Raw genomic sequence first — 18839 nt, 5'->3', positions numbered from 1 at the left:
TGGTTGAAACGGAGTGTTTCCAGCCTAATGTCTGTTGAATGCTTAATACTGTTCACACACATCACATTACACTTCAAGAGATTAATGTGTCATACACATGAACAAGTTCAGAAAAATCACATAACAATGCAACAGCGAGAGGTCATACACATGAACACCGTCAGCAAGACCATACACTAGAAGAACGTTAGACACCAAGGACACCCAACTAATCACAACACTGATACAAAGCACAAGCAGCAGCATTTACTAAACTTTGAAGTACAAAGACTACTACCCATACGATGAACTGCATGCACAAGCAGAACACACACTGCAAAGGCTCAAACGGATACGGTCATGGAATTGCACCCCCTATGCCAGGGATGCCTCCAAAGCCAGGGAAGGTAACAGGGATGCCAGACCCTACTCCCTGTCCCAGCCCAGGTGTGGTCGGCATGCCTTGCAATCCTCCAAGTCCAGGTGGGTTCAGCAAGCTAGGCCCTTGCCCAAGTCCGAATAAAGGTGGGTTCAACAAGCCAGATCCTCCAATACCTGGTGGGTTTAACATGCCCATCCCAGGAACTCCATTAAAAAAACCTGGCAAGCCTCCCATCCCTCCAATTCCAGTTCCAGGATTACCACCAAGACCTCCAAAGCCACCAGGTATGTTTTGAGGCTGATCAGCCTGGCTAGGCATGTTTCTTCCCTCAATGCATACAAGAAAAGCAACCAAAAGAACAGCGGCTGCAGCTCTCATTCTAACACTCCCCTCCATCTTCCCCTCTCCAGGTGCTATGCAGACCACCTTCTAGTCCTTCTTTTATAACATAAACTACAAACCATACCATGTGGTCACATTCACCAAGATGATCAATGTTGGGTTAAAGAGAGAATGTGCTCTGCATTCGTTTTTCGTGGCTGTTCTTGTCCTATGTAGAAAGATAAGTATGAAGAATTGAATGGGCACCGACCAAACCTCAGACGCCTTAAATGCCTGAACTAACCAATCAGATGTCCTAACCCTTTACCTTCATTTTCTTTCCCTTTCCATGTGAACGGCTGTCTTTGTAGGTTCTCCTATTGAAGGGAAATTTCACCAAATTGCCGCTGAGCTTTAACGCAAAACAGATGACCCCTATGAGGGCTTTAACTTCCTGTCCTTTATATGAGCCAAATGGCCATCCTCAGATTTGTTGAAGAAGGGTGATGGAATTCTGCCAACTTGGTGTTAATCAGATACCAGACACATTCATACTGGTTGGCAGGTCCATTATGTTGATAATAGCATGTATCATCAATTTTGGTTAGGAATCTTCTGTCAGTAAACCCCATGTAAGAAAGGGAAAGGTGGGGCCAGTAAATTCCCACAACACACGCACAGGTCACACGTCCCTCCCTGTGAAGAACATTATGGGGGTCCATCAATTAACATCAAGAGTCTGTTATTTCATGCATCTGACATGGAGTCCAAAGCCCAAACAACCTCATCTCATACGTCCAACCACCTTTTTTTTCTTGTGTGTGGTTTCATATAGTATAAAACTCATATGACAGCCCTACCTTAAGAAAAAAGTAGGCCTTCTTGTTCCAACAATCTATCCATCTCTACCAAGGTTAATAAAATTTCTTCATGTTTAGGATGTAGTCTCTCTCCACCCACAAGGAACTCATGCACAACACCATCCACTTCAATCCAACTACAACCTGCAACCTTGTGTACCTTCCTATCATTCATCAGCCTCCTCACTTCACTCCCATTGTCCAATAGCCCGGCAGCTGTATAAGTGTTAAATACGAGTATGTAACTGCTACTCTCGTGTGGCTCCAATTCAATGATATGTTTGGATATTTCTGCTATGTTTTCTGTATTGCCATGCATTCTGCATGCACCGAGAAGTGTCTTCCATATGACGGAATTTGGTTCTATTGGCATGTTTTCTATTAGCTCCTTTGCCTCTTGAACGTGCCCTGCTCGGCCGAGAATATCTACCATGCAACCATAATGCATGACATTTGGAGTTATACTGTAATTGTTAACCATGAGAGAGAAAATCTTTCGACCCTCATCCACAAACCCACCATGGCTACAAGCATTTAGGACACTGGTAAAGGTGATCTCATTAGGGACTAGCTTTAAATTTAGAAGCCATGAGAACATGCTTAGTGCTTGATCGGCAAGTCCATGTGCAGCTAGACCAGTAATCATAGAATTCCACGTTGACAATTCTTTCAATGGTAAATCCTCAAACAACCGTATAGCCTCACTGATACTACCACATTTGGAGTACATATCTATCAGAGCTGACCCAAGAACACCATCAATTTCCATATTCATCTTCCTAATGTAGGCATGGATCCACTTCCCTTGGGTGAGAGCACCCAACTGTGCAAGGGCGGGAAGGACACTTACAAATGTCAACCTACTTGGCTTTGCCTTCACAACCTGCATCTCATGAAACAATTCCAAAGCTTCCTTAAACAGGCAATTCTGAACATAACCAGAAATCATGGTCGTCCAGGAAACAACATCTCTTTCAGGCATTTCATCAAACAGTTTATGACCTGCATCCACCTGCCCATACTGCATGCACCCTCCAATCATAGAATTCCATGCAAAACCATCCTTCTCAGGCATTTCATCAAACACTTTTCGGGCAGATTCAATATCCCCATTCTTCACATACCCATTGATCAAAACAGTACAAGAAACACTGTTTCTCTGCGGCATTTCATCAAACAACCGGCGAGCAACATCCATCCTACCAACTCTACACCACCCGCGAATTATATCATTCCAAGGAACGATGCCAACTGAATCAGAGCACCTTACAAACACTTTCATGGCATCGCCAACATCTCCGAAATCAATGTACATCCGAATTAGCGATCTCCGCACGTAGTTATCGTCGTCCAAAGCACGTTTAATAGCATGGGCATGACATTGCCTGCCCTCATCAATAGCAGACAATTTGGTGCAAGACTTGAACAAGAAAGGAAAGGTAAACCGATCGGCAAGAAGATGATCAAAGTATAGCATCTGGTAGAAAACCAGTATGGCCTCTTCTAGATCGATGCTTTGCGAATAACCCCGCATCATCGTGTTCCATGCGAACGATGTCGGCCGATCGATGCGATCGAAAACCGACCTTGCGTAATCCATGGATCCTGCAATTGAGGAGGTGGCACAGACTTGGATGAGGTGGTCTATGGATGGGTTGCGCGCAGGGCCTGGGGTTTTTATTGTGTGGGCGTGGATTTGGCGCAGTTCCTTCATGGTTTTGCATGCACGTAAGAGAGGGAGGGTGGCGTTGCAAGGCCTTCTTGACTGCTGGTTTGTGGGTGGGAGGCTACTAATGCCTAGGGCTCGGAGAGCGTAGGGCGATGGTTGAGATGACAGTGTGAACATATTTGAATTTTGATGGATGAAGGTTCTTGATGCCTCCTAACTCCTATTTGCACACACAAGTAACGTCTCGGTATATATTACACACGATCGGGTGTAACGTCTGACGCGCTGTGCGTCGGTCGCGGCGTGTATTTTTTTAAGTGTAATACAGTTTTAGCAGCGGTCCAGGACCGCCATTAAAAGTGTAAAAAGCCACTTGGTCCCGCAAATCATCACACTTTCTAGGAGGCAGGTTATATGTTCGTGTTTGGGGTCCTAATGAGCGCCATGTTGGCGCTCATTCGGCTGTCATGTACGGAGGAATATCTTGGGACCCGAGATATTCCTCTGCACAGCCGAATGAGCGCCAACAACCCCCGAACATGCCCCCCTTGTTTCGGGGAGAACATACAACCTGCTCTCCACTTTCTATGTGATGATACACCCTAGGGAGGGTGTTGCATATTCTCCCCCGAAGACACACTATTTGCTACAGTGCGTGTTCGAGGTCCGAATGAGCGCCATGTATATAAGCCGTGGGGCTCGTATTCCTGTGTGTGTCAGCATCACTTAGCACTGAAGTCCGGTGCGGTTGCAGAGACTTAAGTACCCTTTTCTGCTATTCTCGCCATGAAATGACGGTTAAAAAAATGACAAAAATGTCTTCCATTAAAAAAAAAGGAAAACGATGGTTCGAGAAAAGGACAAAAATGTTCTCCATCCAGAAAATCGAGGATGATGTTAACTCTTCAAAGTCCAAATGTTTCATTTTCGCCCTAAGCAGTAAACTTTTGCACCATTTGCTTTAACAAGAGCTCCCTTTGACCACGAACCTTTTATCGTCGTCTGCTGTCGTCAGAGCAACCTTTGTCGTCGTCTCAAATCCAGGTTCTTGCCTTGGTTTTTAGCTTTTATTACAACACATTGCCGCCTTCTCATTCCTGCCTTGTGTTACAAAACATTCTCGGGTTCGCGATCGACTGGTTCAATCATTGGTAGGCGCCATAGGGCCATTTGTCGGCCATCTCTTTTTATAGTCTTCTCTTTTTTTTTTCGTTGTCGTTAGGCAGTATGGAAGAAAATAATGACGCACAAACATTCCAACAAGTGCCATTGAGGCATCGTGAGTACCTTTCCATGTCATCATGCTATTGTTGAAGAACATATGTCATCGTGAGTGTCATTAAAGTGTTGTTTTGTTGTTGCAGGTGGATCTTGTCCTTTCGACAGTTGAAAAATGAAAGATATTTGTAAGACGCTGGGACCTGTTGACAAAAATGCTTGTTTACAGATGCAAGAAAGGGCCTCTACCCCATTCAGTATCGTCCATTCACTCAGTATATGTAATGTATCGCAAATCGCGGTTTTAATAACATACTACCGATTTGTGAAATATTATTTTATTTGTTAATATCGATTTGTAAGCTATTATGTTGAATTTCTGTATCGATTTGAAATATATTTTGCGATATGTATATCGATTTGTAAGATATTATGTGTTTTGTAGTGTTGATTTGTAAGCTATTATGCCAAATTTTTGTATCGATTTATAATATATTTTGCGATATGTATATCGATTTGTAAGATATTATGTGTTTTGTAGTATCGATTTATAAGCCAAAAAGATGATTGTCGTATTGATTTGTAATATATTATGCGATATGTATATCAATTTGTAAGATATTATGTGTTTTCTAGTATCGATTTGGAAGATATTTGTAAAAAGAATTTTAAAATATATCGTGCGAAAATACATTATTGCGCGATTGCAGTGGCAATTTTCGTATTCAAATCACTACTTATTTAGCGATTTCTATTAAAATCGCTTTACAGCGTCATAGATATAATTAAATCGCTGTCACGTGAATCACTATCGTCAACACACATATACGACAAATTGTTTCTTTTATTGGCATGGTAAGTAACAACTCGATGCATATTATAAGCAAATAAGAAATTGTTGTTGCTTTTATACTGTGATTCATTCAATCGTTTCTTTGACTTGCTTAACCTTATCGGTATCCGTTTGACGCAAAATGATATCTTGCTTATGACAGTGGTGAGCTTATCACTTGGTTGCATTGAAGATGATCTATCTCAATCATTGGACAATTATAAAGAAATGAACATGTGCACTAATGATGCACATGATAAGAATGGTGCATACATTTGATTCACTCTTAACTTGAATGTTCCAGTAGAAGAAATGCAATTCGATAATGAGGTAGATGATCATGACAATACACTTGATAAAGGTGCATACAATAGAAATGAACATGATAGTACACTTGACTATGTTTCCGTAGAAGGAATGCAATTTAATAATGAAGAAGCTGCATATAAATTTTACAATGTTTATGCCTTAAAACTTTACTTTAGTGTTAGAAGGTGTTCTTGGTAAAAAAAATGCACAGGGTGTCGTGGTGAGAAAGACAATATTTGTTCTAAGGAAGGTTGAAAGAAGTCAAGTGAAAATCCAACAAGGAGTAAGCCAGATTCAAGATGTAGATGTCCAACGAGAATGGTGTGAAGAAGACTTCCGAATGAGAAATATGTACATACTTTAATCAGTGATCATAACCATGATTTATTTGCTTCATTTATGACTCCTATGTTAAAGTCACATCGTAAAGTAACTGAAGCGCATGCTGCAATTGCTGAAATATATGATAGTGCCAACATTTATGCACGCACATAGATGGTAGTCAAGAGAATGTGTCATTCACACCTATGGATCTAAGAAACTACTTGAGAAGAAAGATGACAAATAACATGAAGAATGAAGAAATATGTTCTTTGGTTGATTACTTACAGAAGAAATCAAGCATTGACCTTGGTTTCTTTAGTGCAATGCAACTGGATGAAGATGGATATGCTATGAATATGTTTTGGGCAGATTCATAGTCAAGAATTGATTATGAATGCTTCAATGATGTGCATATTTTTTATACGACAGTGAAGATTAATACTGAACAATGACCATTTGTGTAGCTTGTCAGAGTGAACCATCACTCACAGAGTTTTATATTAGGCAACACTTTTTTGTATTACCAGACCAAAAAAAGCTTTGAGTGGTTGTTCAAAATATTTACACAGGCAATGAACGAGAAACAACCTGAAGCTATACTTACAGATGATGATCACACAATTGCGACTGCAGTGTCTCATGTATGGCCAAATGCACACCATCGCCTATGTTTGTGGCATATCTTTCAAAATACAACAAAGAACATATGATACATATTTAATCAGAAGATATGGTTTGACAAAAAGTTTATAAGGTGTGTACTTGAGAGCGTAGACGATGTCACATTTATTTCTGATTGGGAGACAATGATTCAGATATACGACCTTGAAGTCTGTCTGTGGTTACAAAATTTATATGCAGAAAAAGAAAAGTGGGCATTGGCATATGGAAGATAAAACTTTTGTGTAGGTATGATAAACACACAAAGAGCTGAATCTATGCATGCCACACTGAAGAAAACTCTGTATTCATGTTTAATAATATTTCACTTTATGGAGCAATATGAATTATTTGTAGACAATCTTAGACAAAATGAGCTTGAACAAGATGTGAAATGCTTCAATACACGCCCTGTAACTTTGGACATGAAAATATTGATGCGACCTGCAAATCTGTATACACTAACTGTATTTGAATGGATTAAGAAGGAGGTTATATAGGTCATGAATTGCAACATAGAAGGATGCATGCAAACTGAGAATATGCAGAAATACCATATTGTATGGAAGGGTGAAGAGCATTCAAAAAGGCAAGAAGCACATGTTACGTATAATGTTCACAACAGAACAATTGAATGTACGTGCAAAATGTATGAATTCAAATGTATTTTATATCGTCATGCATTAAAAGCACTTAATCAAGAGAAGATACAAGAAATACCTGAGTCATATTTAATGCGAAGATAGATGAGATAAACAAAGATTGAACTGCTAGATACAGATAATGTCAGTTAATCTGGTATTGATGAGAAGTGCTACATAGCCTCTCGTTACCAACAACTATGTAGGTCACTTATGCATGTTGCATATTTGGCATTGAAAAATGAAGAAGCCTATGTATGAATGAGAAAAGTGTCAAGGGAGTTACTTGAAAATGTGCAGTTAATTCACCATTAGTCCGTTGTAGCTCATGAAGACCAGTCTAAAAAAATGAAAGCGAACAACAGAGGTGAAAATCATGCTTCCCTTGACACTCATGAGAAGTTGCACCGAAGCGTAAACATCATTTTCAACAAGTCAGGAGTAAAAGTTGTAGATTATGATAGAAAAATTCACTTAGCGAAGGGTATCAAAAGAAAACCTGCCTCTGTTCGCAGTCGTCGAAGGACAAAAAGTACACTAGAATTGGTTGACAAGAAAAGGTCTAAGAAATAACCAACCTCTAAGCAAAAGCAACCAAGCCCTTCGCATGAACAAGTATGTAATACATTATATTGCTTCTCATGTAAATTGCATTACGTGCAGCTTATCAATATCCAACTTGTGTAATTTGCAACATGCAGCAATACCCTACAGACGTGCACTACAATGTTGTAACCTTCAATCCTCCCGACCAGTTTTTCTGGAATGATAGCTTCAGTTTTACAAGTCTTTTTGTATATAATCAATATTGGGCGGATGCTTGCATTTCTTGTGAAACTTAATGTAGTATCTTATATTGTTCTGTTTCATGACAGACTCAGATTAATTCGAAAGCCAGCTATGGAACACAGAAATCACGTGTGAATTCTGTTTAGGTCTTACCATAAAGTTAGTTGTTATGCCTCTTTGCATCACCAAATTTCTATATTGTCGAATTTGTTAAGAGTTTAACAAAACAGAAGTTGAATATGCTTATACACTGGATGATCTTATTAAAAAAAATATTTGGATGAAGCCATTTTCATGAATCGTGAGCTACAAAAATAGAATTGTTAATATTTTTATGAATCACTGTTCATGAAAATGGCTTCATCCAAAAAACTATGGAGCACAGGAATGGCATGTGAATTCTGTTTAATAATGTATTTTTCACATGTATAAATCATTGTAATATGTATCATTCACATGCATAAATCGTTGTCTCATCTAACCTATAGAGCTACGATTTTGATACCGTGAGTAAATCGTCATTGCTCAGTGCTTATACAATTAGTGAAAATCGTTGTCTCATCTAGCCTTCACATATACAAATTGTTATATATATATATTATATCGTCCATATTATATGGGAGGGCCTCTACCCCATCCGGTATCACCCATTCACTCAATATATGTAATGTATCATAAATCACAGTTGTAGTAACATACTACCAATTTGTGAGATATTGTTTTGTTTGTTAATATCTATTTTTAAGTTATTATGCTACATTTCCGTATCGATTTGTAATATATTTTGCCATATGTATATCGATTTATAAGATATTATGTGTTTTGTAGTGTCGATTTGTAAGCTATTATGCTGAATTTGTGTATCGATTTGTAATATATTATGTGATATATATCCATTTGTAAGATATTATGTATTTTCTACTATCGATTTGTAAGATGTTATACCATGTAGTGTCCTATCGTGATCTACACAATGACGTCTATGTCGGCCACAACGAGATGAAAATTGCAATATGCATGAGTACAAATCGCGATAAAAGTTTGTGAATACAAATCAATTTCGTTCACAAAGACTAACAAAGATATATCATTGTCACGGTAACTTTAAAACTACAAATCGATGTGATTTACAACCACAATCATTTACAAAAAAACATATTCTTTTTTACCTGACCACAATGGTTTGGCTTAGATAAAATACATGACCATCATCATAAAAAAAATAGATACCATCACCAGTAGGTAATTATCGGGACGTCTAATTGTATTTATGAAGTAACTGCTACAATGATATATCTTTGTTTGTCTATGTGAACGATATGGATATGTAATATCGCGATTTACTCATAACATTTTGCAACCGTTACTTAAATCAATTTGTACTTTACTAAGTCTAAACATCGTGTCAATTTGTGTACACGTGTGTAAAACCCTGCAAAATGTAAAACCCTAATATAGATCTATATATAAAACCCGACCGACCCGACCCGTCGTCCAAGTCTAAAACCCTAATCTATTTAACCTCTCTTTCTATTTCTTTTCTGCGATAGCGCAACTTCTTCTTCTTCTTTTTTCTTCTCTGCCTTCTTCTTCTTCTTCTTCCTTGTATTTTTCTTTCTTCTTTGTTCTTCTGTATCCCTTATGCATGTGCTTGATAGATGTGGTTTGATGCCGATAACGTAGTTATTTCATGCCATGAGGAAAGATTGATTATGGTGGTTATCTTCTATGTATACATCGATATATTCATGACACATACGACTGTGGTGTATTTGTCATGAAGTATATTGAAGCTTACGCAGAATATAACAACCATAATCATTTTTAATCGTTGCTGCTATACCGAAGCAATCACATATATTCTGCATGATAGACATGGGGTGATGCTGATGTTCATCTATTTGATCTATTCCTACTATCGGACCCTCTATTGTTTGCAAACCATACTTTACAGTTGAAAAAATATCTGCCTAATCTTTGATATACTTCATGACAAATACGTAAAAGTGATTTATCATGTAGCCCATCGGCTTCTTTAAGGGGAGAGTGCCTGTGATTTGTACTAAGGAATATAAAATCCTGCAATGATCATTACTTAAGAATGCTAACGATTACAACGATTTACACTAACAAAAGTTAAATGTTAAAACAATAACGATTTGTACTAAGGAATACAAAATTCTACAACGATCATTACTTAAGAATGCTAATGATTACAATGATTTACACTAATGAAAGTTAAATGCTAAAGCGATAATGATTTATACTAAGGAATACAAAATCCTGCAACAATCATTACTTAAGAATGCTAACGATTACAACGATTTACACTAACGAAAGTTAAATGCTAAAGCGATAACGATTTGTACTAAGGAATACAAAATCCTACAACAATAATTACTTAAAAATGTTAAACATTATAACAATTTGTACTAACGAAGTAAAAATCCTGCAACGATAATTACTTAAGAACGCTAAATATTTTAACGATTTATACTAATGAATGATAAATGCTGAAACGATTGTAATCGATTTTAAACCATTTACCTCATTTAATTGCAAACCATCTAAAATAAACTTAGCATTATCCTGCTTTACATTTATTCTAGCCCACCGTCCGATCTTTGGAAAACCACAAATCGCAGGGCCACACTGAGGACACAAGGCGATAATATGCTCTCACAACCAGGCCTACAAAACATATATATTAGTACGACTATAACCTTTAACTATCTTAGTCTACAACTACAAAATATATAATAAACAATTACCTAGACAAATGGCCAAAACCCTGTTACAGTTTTTGTACCATTACTCGCACGGTAAAGTTGACTATATAAGTGTGCCAGCATAGCAGCACCCCATGCATAGTTGTCAACTTTATCTAAGTCTTCCAAGAATTGTAGCCACAGGTAACTTATTCTCGAACAAGACAAATCAGAAAATAAAGTAAGTCCAAAAAAATAAAGAAGAAGTTGCGCAACTTTTGGTTAGCTCTTTCAGATGCACATGTAGCGGACCGACCTTCCAATTTATTACGAAAAGAATAAACTTTCATCGATGTGGAATTGCTTCCACCAGAAATTACATTGCCGCCAGTCCTCCATCGACATTCCTAGAAGGGCCATGCACTTGTCCCTTGCAGTATAGTTTGAATCTCGTAATATGATAGTACTTACATGTCACTTAAGGCCCATAATTCATGCCATATCTTCTAGGGTCTTGGTGATCTCAAAAGAATCAAACTGGAATGTTTTTGTCTTATTATTCCACTTATTTACCAGGTGGGTCATGGTGTTCCAACACGTTTCAAAAGAATGTTGATTCAGAAGGTCGTCGAAGTGCATATTTCGTAATCGATCCTTTTGATATTCACTCAGTTGTCCATACCACGACAAAACTACAAACCACTGACACTGCCCTCTTAGCTTTTCACCTGGTTCTCTACTTCTCTTGTGACCTCCCTGTAATACAAAATAGCATATTATTCGTATCAAATCAAAATTAGTCCCACTTGTACTTCTACACATCGCTGTACACAACAATCGCTATAAATAATAATCGTTGTACACTAGCTATACATAGTAATCGCTATCACCACAATCGCTATACATAATCATACCTGTAACAGTAAATTATCCATAGTAATCGCTATCACAGTAACTCGTTCATAGTAATCACTATCATAGTAAATCATTCATAGTAATCTCTATCACAATAATCGCTATATATAATCATACCTATAACAGTAAATCGTTCACAGTAATCACTATATATAGTAATCACTATCATATTAATCTCTATACATAGCAATAACTATCACAATAAATTATGACAGATAGGATCGATTTACGTACCTTGGTCACACTTTTCTCCTCTTCGTCCCCTCTCTCCATCCTCTGACTTTCTTCTTCCTTCCTTCGGCTCCCTACTCTACTTTTCAATTACTTCTTTCTTTTCCATTTCCTTCTCTTCATCCTCCTACTTTCTCTTTTTCCTTTCCTTCTCTTCATCCTTCTGCTTCTTCCTTTCCCTTATTTTCTCTTCCTCCTCCTGCTTTTTCTTTTCCCTTTCTTTCTCTTCCTTCTCCTGCTTTTTCCTTTCCATTTCTTTCTCTTTCTCCTCCTGCTTCTTCCTTTTTCTTTCTTTCTCTGCCTCGTCCTCCTTCTCTTTCCTTTGCCTTTCCTTCTCTTCCTCATCCTCCTTCTCTTTTCCTTCTCTTCCTCATCCTGATGATTCTTCCTTTGCCTTTCCTCTTCCATCTTCATCATTTGCCTTTCCTTCTCTTCCTCCTCATTCTTCTTCTTCAATTGCCTTTCCTTCTCTTCCTCCTCCTCCTTATTCTCTCTTTGCATATCCCTCTCCTTCTCCTTCTTCATTTGCCTTTGCTTTTCATTCTCCTCCTCCTTCTTCCTTTGCTTTTCCTTCTCTTCATCCTTCTTCTTCTTCTTCTTCAGTGATCGTTCTTCCTCATGCTTCCTTTGATCTTCAGCCTCAATATCTGATGGATATTGCTCTGCACAATACAATTCTAACGCTTTGTCCTTTTATTTATCATTCTCAATCTTCATTATAGTTTGGTACTCTTCATAACGCTCATATAGATGGGAATGGTAGATCATTTCATTAAGTCTCATGAAATTGAACAACTGGGGATTTTTTGTCTGGCGAGCTTTAAACATTGCTAACCTGCACACCACATAAATTTAACTGCATCATTATATGTTACAACCGCCTCACCAAGTATATAATATTATAAATTATCCTATTCGTTAAACAATCACCAACATTATAAATCGTCGTAATATTTGGCTTTATAAGTAAACATCGTTGTAAGATTTAGCAAACTTAAGTACAAATCGAGGTAACTTCATAAATACACATCACTACTAATTTAAATGTATAAATCATTGTTGCTTCAAACTTACAAATTGTTGTAGCAATCACAACATTCATAAGTAAGTACATATTGTTGTAATGTTTGGGCTTCATGCATAAACATTAATGTACGATTTGTCAAACTTAAGTACAAATCATGGTAATTTCATTAAATCGTTACTGCTTCAAACATATAAATTGTTGTATAAATCACAACCATCATAAGTACATGTCATTATTATTTGGGCTTCATACGTAAACATTGTTATACGATTTATCAAACTTAAGTACAAATTATGGTAATTTTATTAAATCGTTACTGCTTTAAACGTATAAATCATTGCTGCTTCATAAGAACAAATTGTGCTAACTATTTTTTGACGTCCAGAAGGTGGATAGGTACAAATCGATTTGTTTCAATATGAAAATAGGTGTTATTTAGCATGAATAGTAAAACTAGTTGTAATATTTAACATTCAGATTTATAAATCGATTTGTTTGCATAACGAAACCTTACACGAAACTCACTAAAACAATATGAGTTTTGGTAATCCGATAGTGAAGGAGAAACACCTAAAACCAGAAAATAGACGCAACCGATGGTGGCAACGATGCTGCCACTGTGTAGAACGTCTGGATGCTCCGGCGGCAGTAGACCGGGTGCTCAGGCGGCAAAAAACGAAGGCAAAGGTTGCTTTGACGGTAGCAGACGATGACAAAGGGTACTCTGGCGGCAACAAACATTGACAAAGGGTGCTCCGGTGGAAGCAAATGACGACAAAGGAGGGTCCGGGGGCAACAAATGACGATAAAGGGTGCGTCATCAAAGGGAGCTCTTGTTATAGCAGATGGTGCAAAAGTTTATAGCTTAGGGTGAAAATGGAACGTTTGGACTTTGAAGAGTTAACATAATTCTAGAACTAGCGTTTTCACTTTTCTAGATGGAGGATCTCGAACCGTCGTTTCACTTTTCTAGATGGAGGACATTTTTGTCCTTTTCTCAAACCATTGTTTCTTGGCGGGAATGGCGGAAAAAGGTACTTAAGTCTTTGCAACTGCACCAAACTCTGATGCTAAGTGATGCCGACACACACGGGGATATGAGCTATGTAACCCTAACCCACCTATCTTTTTCCTTCTATTCTTTCCCCCTTTCATCCCACCACTTCCTCCTCCTACTGTCCCACCACCTGCATCTCTGGCCAGCAACGGTCGACCACCGAACGACCTCCCATCACCCTGCCCTTTGTTGTTTTAAACAACCTCCTCTTTCTCCTCCCTCCACCTCTTGTCGCCCAAACAGACAACCTCTCGCCGCCCCTTTGCCCTGCCGAACGACCTCCTGCCGCTCCATCCTACAACCTCCCATTGCCCCTCTTCTCTCTCTCTCTCAACATTGCCGAATGATGGACGACCTCCCTATTGCTTGGCTGGATGACCTCACTGCTGCCCCATCAGATGGCCTCCTGCCATGTTGGGAGAGTGAGAGAGAAAAGATAAGTGGGTTAGGGTTACTTAGGAACCTTTGGTTCTGAAGGTCAAACCACTCTTATTGGTTGTTTGCTGGTTTACATATTCTAATAATGAGTAACTAAAATATGAGAACTAGAAATATAGGCATTTTAACACTTTTTTTGTAATTGCAACTGTGCTTGGCATGGTGAATTTGTTAGGAATCAACCATTGGATCGAGCATTTTCAATGAAAAAATGTGATTTTTGAATGCTTGAATATTTATGAAGATTATGAGCCATAGATTTTAAAACCTTATAAATCCAAGCATGTAGATCCAATCATGTTTATGCATTAAAATCAGATGATTTAAGAGCATGTTCTTATAAATCCAAGCATGTAGATCACACCGGTAAGGTTAGATTCAATAGAAAAGGAAAAAAAATCATAAAAATAGTGGTTCACAATTAGTTCTCATATTCTAATGATTCTTCTAGTCACACACACACACACACACACACACACACACACACACACATATATATATATATATATATTAACTACTAATGAAGGTACAAAACTAATGAGTAAAAAACACTCTTTTCTTCAAAAAAATTTAATTTTTTTGTAGATCAAATGTTACAGATATGATCTACATGATTTGTTTAGTGGAAAACTTGTTTTGAATCATATAATTATGACAAGTAATTAGGTTTTTAAAAGGGGTCCAAAAATCAACGACCCATAATGTGTCAAATTTCATAACTCAAAAGATCAATTTTTTACATAAGAAAAGCATGATCCAAGGATTGATCCTTAGCAAACGAGTCATGTTGAGCACATCTATGTGGTTAGATTGAGTCAATACAACTTTCCCCTTTGATTTCTAGCTTATTAGTTTCATACCTTTATTAGTAGCTAATACTTACCCTATATATAAGAAGAATGCATAAAAAATATATACATAAACTATGAACTATTAAGTGTAATTTATAATATGAGCGGAAAATGATTGTACGATAAAAAATGATGTATTTTTTATAAACCCTATAATTTTTTAAAATTTGCCCGATGTCCAAAATCGCAAATGTTCAACTTTAAAAGGACCATTTTAACCTTTGCATAACGGACATCTTGATGTTCATGTGATATATCAATATGCTCCTTGGGTATCACAAACACTCATTTTAATGTAGATTCACATAAATTTTTTACGGACCTCATGAAGTTCGCATAACCAAAATTGTGAGCCTCATGTTAAACTAAAACCCAAAAACTTTGCAAGTATCATACTGAATTCACATATATAGTTTGAAGTTCGCATGACCATATGTGCGAACTTCCAGTAATTGAAATGTAACGACCTCAAACTGACCCTCAAAAAATATATATATTTTTTAAACAAATAAATGATTTTAAAATATTACAGAAAGATATCACAGGGATCTAAGGGCATATTCTATATTTCATACCCACAAACCAACATATATTCCAAACATATAATTATTAAAACCATAAATTTAAATTAATTGAATAGTCCCCATTCCAGGTTCAATAAGTTCCCTAAAAACCACAAACTCCTAAAACAGTTATAATTCGGTCCACCAAATCATAAACCATCGCTCCCTCCAACAAGTCGGTCCTACGATCACTGAGCCTCGATACATGAAAATGGTTTTTAAAAATGAGGTATGAACCAAAGTTCTTGTACGAAACCCTCTTAAAATCCAACAGTAAGAAAGATAACATAAATCAAATCAAACATAAGTTGAAGAGGTCTCTAACAAATAATTTATATTTAAAATAGGCTTACAAAAAAAACTAATTTAATTTAAAGCAACCAAACATGCTACATAAATATTTAGGGATGCATGAACCAATGCAACTTGCATGAATGGCTTTTTATATTTAGTTATCAAGTATTATTTTTTATTGCATATCTCTACATAATGCAAAATACTTAAGTTTCATCTTGCATAAAACCTGCATATACTAGAAATAGGCCAAATCCTCAGGTTCAAGGTAGTCCCCAATGGTATCTTATTACACAATTTGTATTTTATTAACTGGGTCCCACATAAGAAAATAAAAAAGAAAGAATGAGAGGTGTTCATATTGCCTCTGCTCTATTCCTCATGTTTCCATATCTCGGTGGATGTTCACACCAAGGAGTAAACCTCCTCTCCAAAAATCATGTGGGAGGAAGAGAGCAAACCAAACTTTCCCTTAAAAAAAAAGAATGTGTTTACACCTCTTAAAACTCGCAATTTTCCTTTCTTTCACACTTCCTTTATTTCCTTATTTCTATCTTATTTCCTAAGTGGGAAGGTGCCAAGTGGCATCCTCACATTAAATCTAAAATTCAGCTAGGCTCCTCTTTTCACCAAAAACATGTAAAAGGGGAGAGCCTTCTAAAACATCCACAAGGCTAAGCCTTGCCACCTTAGCAAGACCCAATGTTGACTAGTCAACAAGTCTCAACCCTCTTGCTTATAATTTAAGTAATTAGGCTAGCTACTTCATAAGATATTTTAATGTCCATCTACCTACTTAATTACACGAGAGAGAGAGAGAGAGAGAGAGAGAGAGAGAGAGAGAGAGAGAGAGAGAGAGAGAGAGAGAGAGAGAGAGAGAGGTGCATTCTGTCCTATTCTCCTAAACCCTAAGATAAAATGCCAATTAATTACCAATTAAAATGTCTTAAATTACTTCTAACTAATCTCTTAATTAAAATCGGATTCACGTGAGATCTAAGCTACTTGGATCCAAATGTGGTCTACATAGGTCATCCCATATGAGGGTCTAGTACAATGACATTGGATGCAATTAACATTTTAAATTAAACTCAATCCATTTTATTACTTCAAATTCATATTGGATCTGAATGTTAGGATTTATGTCCAAATCCAATATCTAAAAATATTCAAATTGTTTAATTTCTTATTTAGTCTACATATTTTGAATTTCACAATTATTCTTATAATATTCTTCATAACTTGAGACTAAATTTTATAATAATTTGAAATCAAGAAAGTCAAGAAATTCAAAATTTTTAAAAAATCAAGAAATTACACTCAAGTCATAGACACACATAAAAAATCATCATTTATTCATTTCAATTGTCAAAGAAAAATCTCAGGTTTTATACTCCATCTCTATGTCACCACGGCAGGTGGTCACCTCTCCTGCTTTCTCTAGTCGAGCATTGAGGTTAACAACAACCTCAAACTCAATCATTAGCTCATTCAGCTTGCACACATGAACATTGTTTATGATGTACCCTTAATGCTTGGGCCTAATGCCTTCTTCATGTCTACCGATCGCCCTTACGATCAATTGCATTCAAACACATTGGGGGTGCCAATGAGTCTAGTTTCACTGGATCAGATTTGTATCAAATCCAATAGGTTTAGGATTTGGTGTTAAACAATGAAGTTCGATTACAATCCAGGTCATCTTCCACGGGCACGACTAATATATGGAGTCGGGTATGGTTTGTTTAATTTCATACCATAGGGGGCCCAACCCGAGTTCAGACTAAGATCCTCAAATTTTTTTGTAAAAAAGATAAAAAAATATTACTTTACCGAGTATGGTTGGGGTCCGATTCATGTAATTCTTATAGGATTTGGGCATGGTCCAATTCAAGAACTCTTTTTTCTGAAGAACAATGAGGAATCTCCTAAGGTTTTTGTTTCTCTGTATCCTTGTTCTCTCCAAGGTCGGCCCTCCCCGTTGCTCTCCCTCAGGTACTTTGCTTCCCTTTCATTCTTTTCTCCTTTTGTAGATCAATGGTCATTTTCATCCATCTGATATCTCATCTTCTTTTCTGTTTTTCTTAACTATAGGGTCTTTGAGTTAGTCAACTCGCCTGTTCCTGATTCAGGCTGCAACCCATTTGCCCCTCCTGCCGAAAGAAAAGCACGTCCATTGAGAATCACACTGCCCATCTTCTCCTGTTCTCAGATTTGCTACCATACCACGATTTTTTCTTCATTGGGCGTGCATCGAATTCTCTCCAAGGGGCAGTTCTGCTGCAAGAATTTCGACGGATCGAAGAGATGCCCATCATGCTGTGTTTGCTTGGGGACAACTGAATTTGCATTGGTGAATCCGACTCATACACGTGACTGGTTGGAAGAATCTACATGGCTCGATGGCACCTTTATGTGCTGCTTGATCCCCGTTATGGAATGTGGGTTACCTGTAATCTTTTCACCGGATGGTTTCCTGCTTGCGCCACACTCATACATAGAAAGCGATATGCATACATCACTTGCGAAGAGATTCAAAATCTATTCTCTTTGATCACGACTCTTTAAGTTATCAACAATTTCGAATAAGGTTTTCTTTATACTTTCTTCTTTTTTCTGCATTTAGGATTGACACTGTTCAGAGTAGAATGATTTGATTAAATTCGTGGTTCGATTTGACATCAAGCATGATAGTGGGAGTATGGCAATCCTATCCTATGGATGGTGCCGATTGAGATACCAATCTTGATGTTCTCTAGTCTCATTGTCTC

General features: G+C 37.4%; 1 pseudogene; it reads right to left on the bottom strand.

Annotated features, from left to right (window-relative positions):
* Positions 1–1543: 1543 nt before the first annotated feature.
* LOC149839519 (pentatricopeptide repeat-containing protein At2g45350, chloroplastic pseudogene) lies at positions 1544–3079 on the bottom strand (annotated as a pseudogene).
* Between the last annotated feature and the right edge of the window lie 15760 nt (positions 3080–18839).

Source organism: Nuphar pumila, chromosome 4, assembly GCF_984573655.1.
Source record: "Nuphar pumila chromosome 4, dmNupPumi1.hap1.1, whole genome shotgun sequence".
Lineage (NCBI taxonomy): Eukaryota > Viridiplantae > Streptophyta > Magnoliopsida > Nymphaeales > Nymphaeaceae > Nuphar > Nuphar pumila.
Note: the sequence above shows the minus strand (reverse complement) of the source record. Positions and strands in the feature narration are given on the sequence as shown.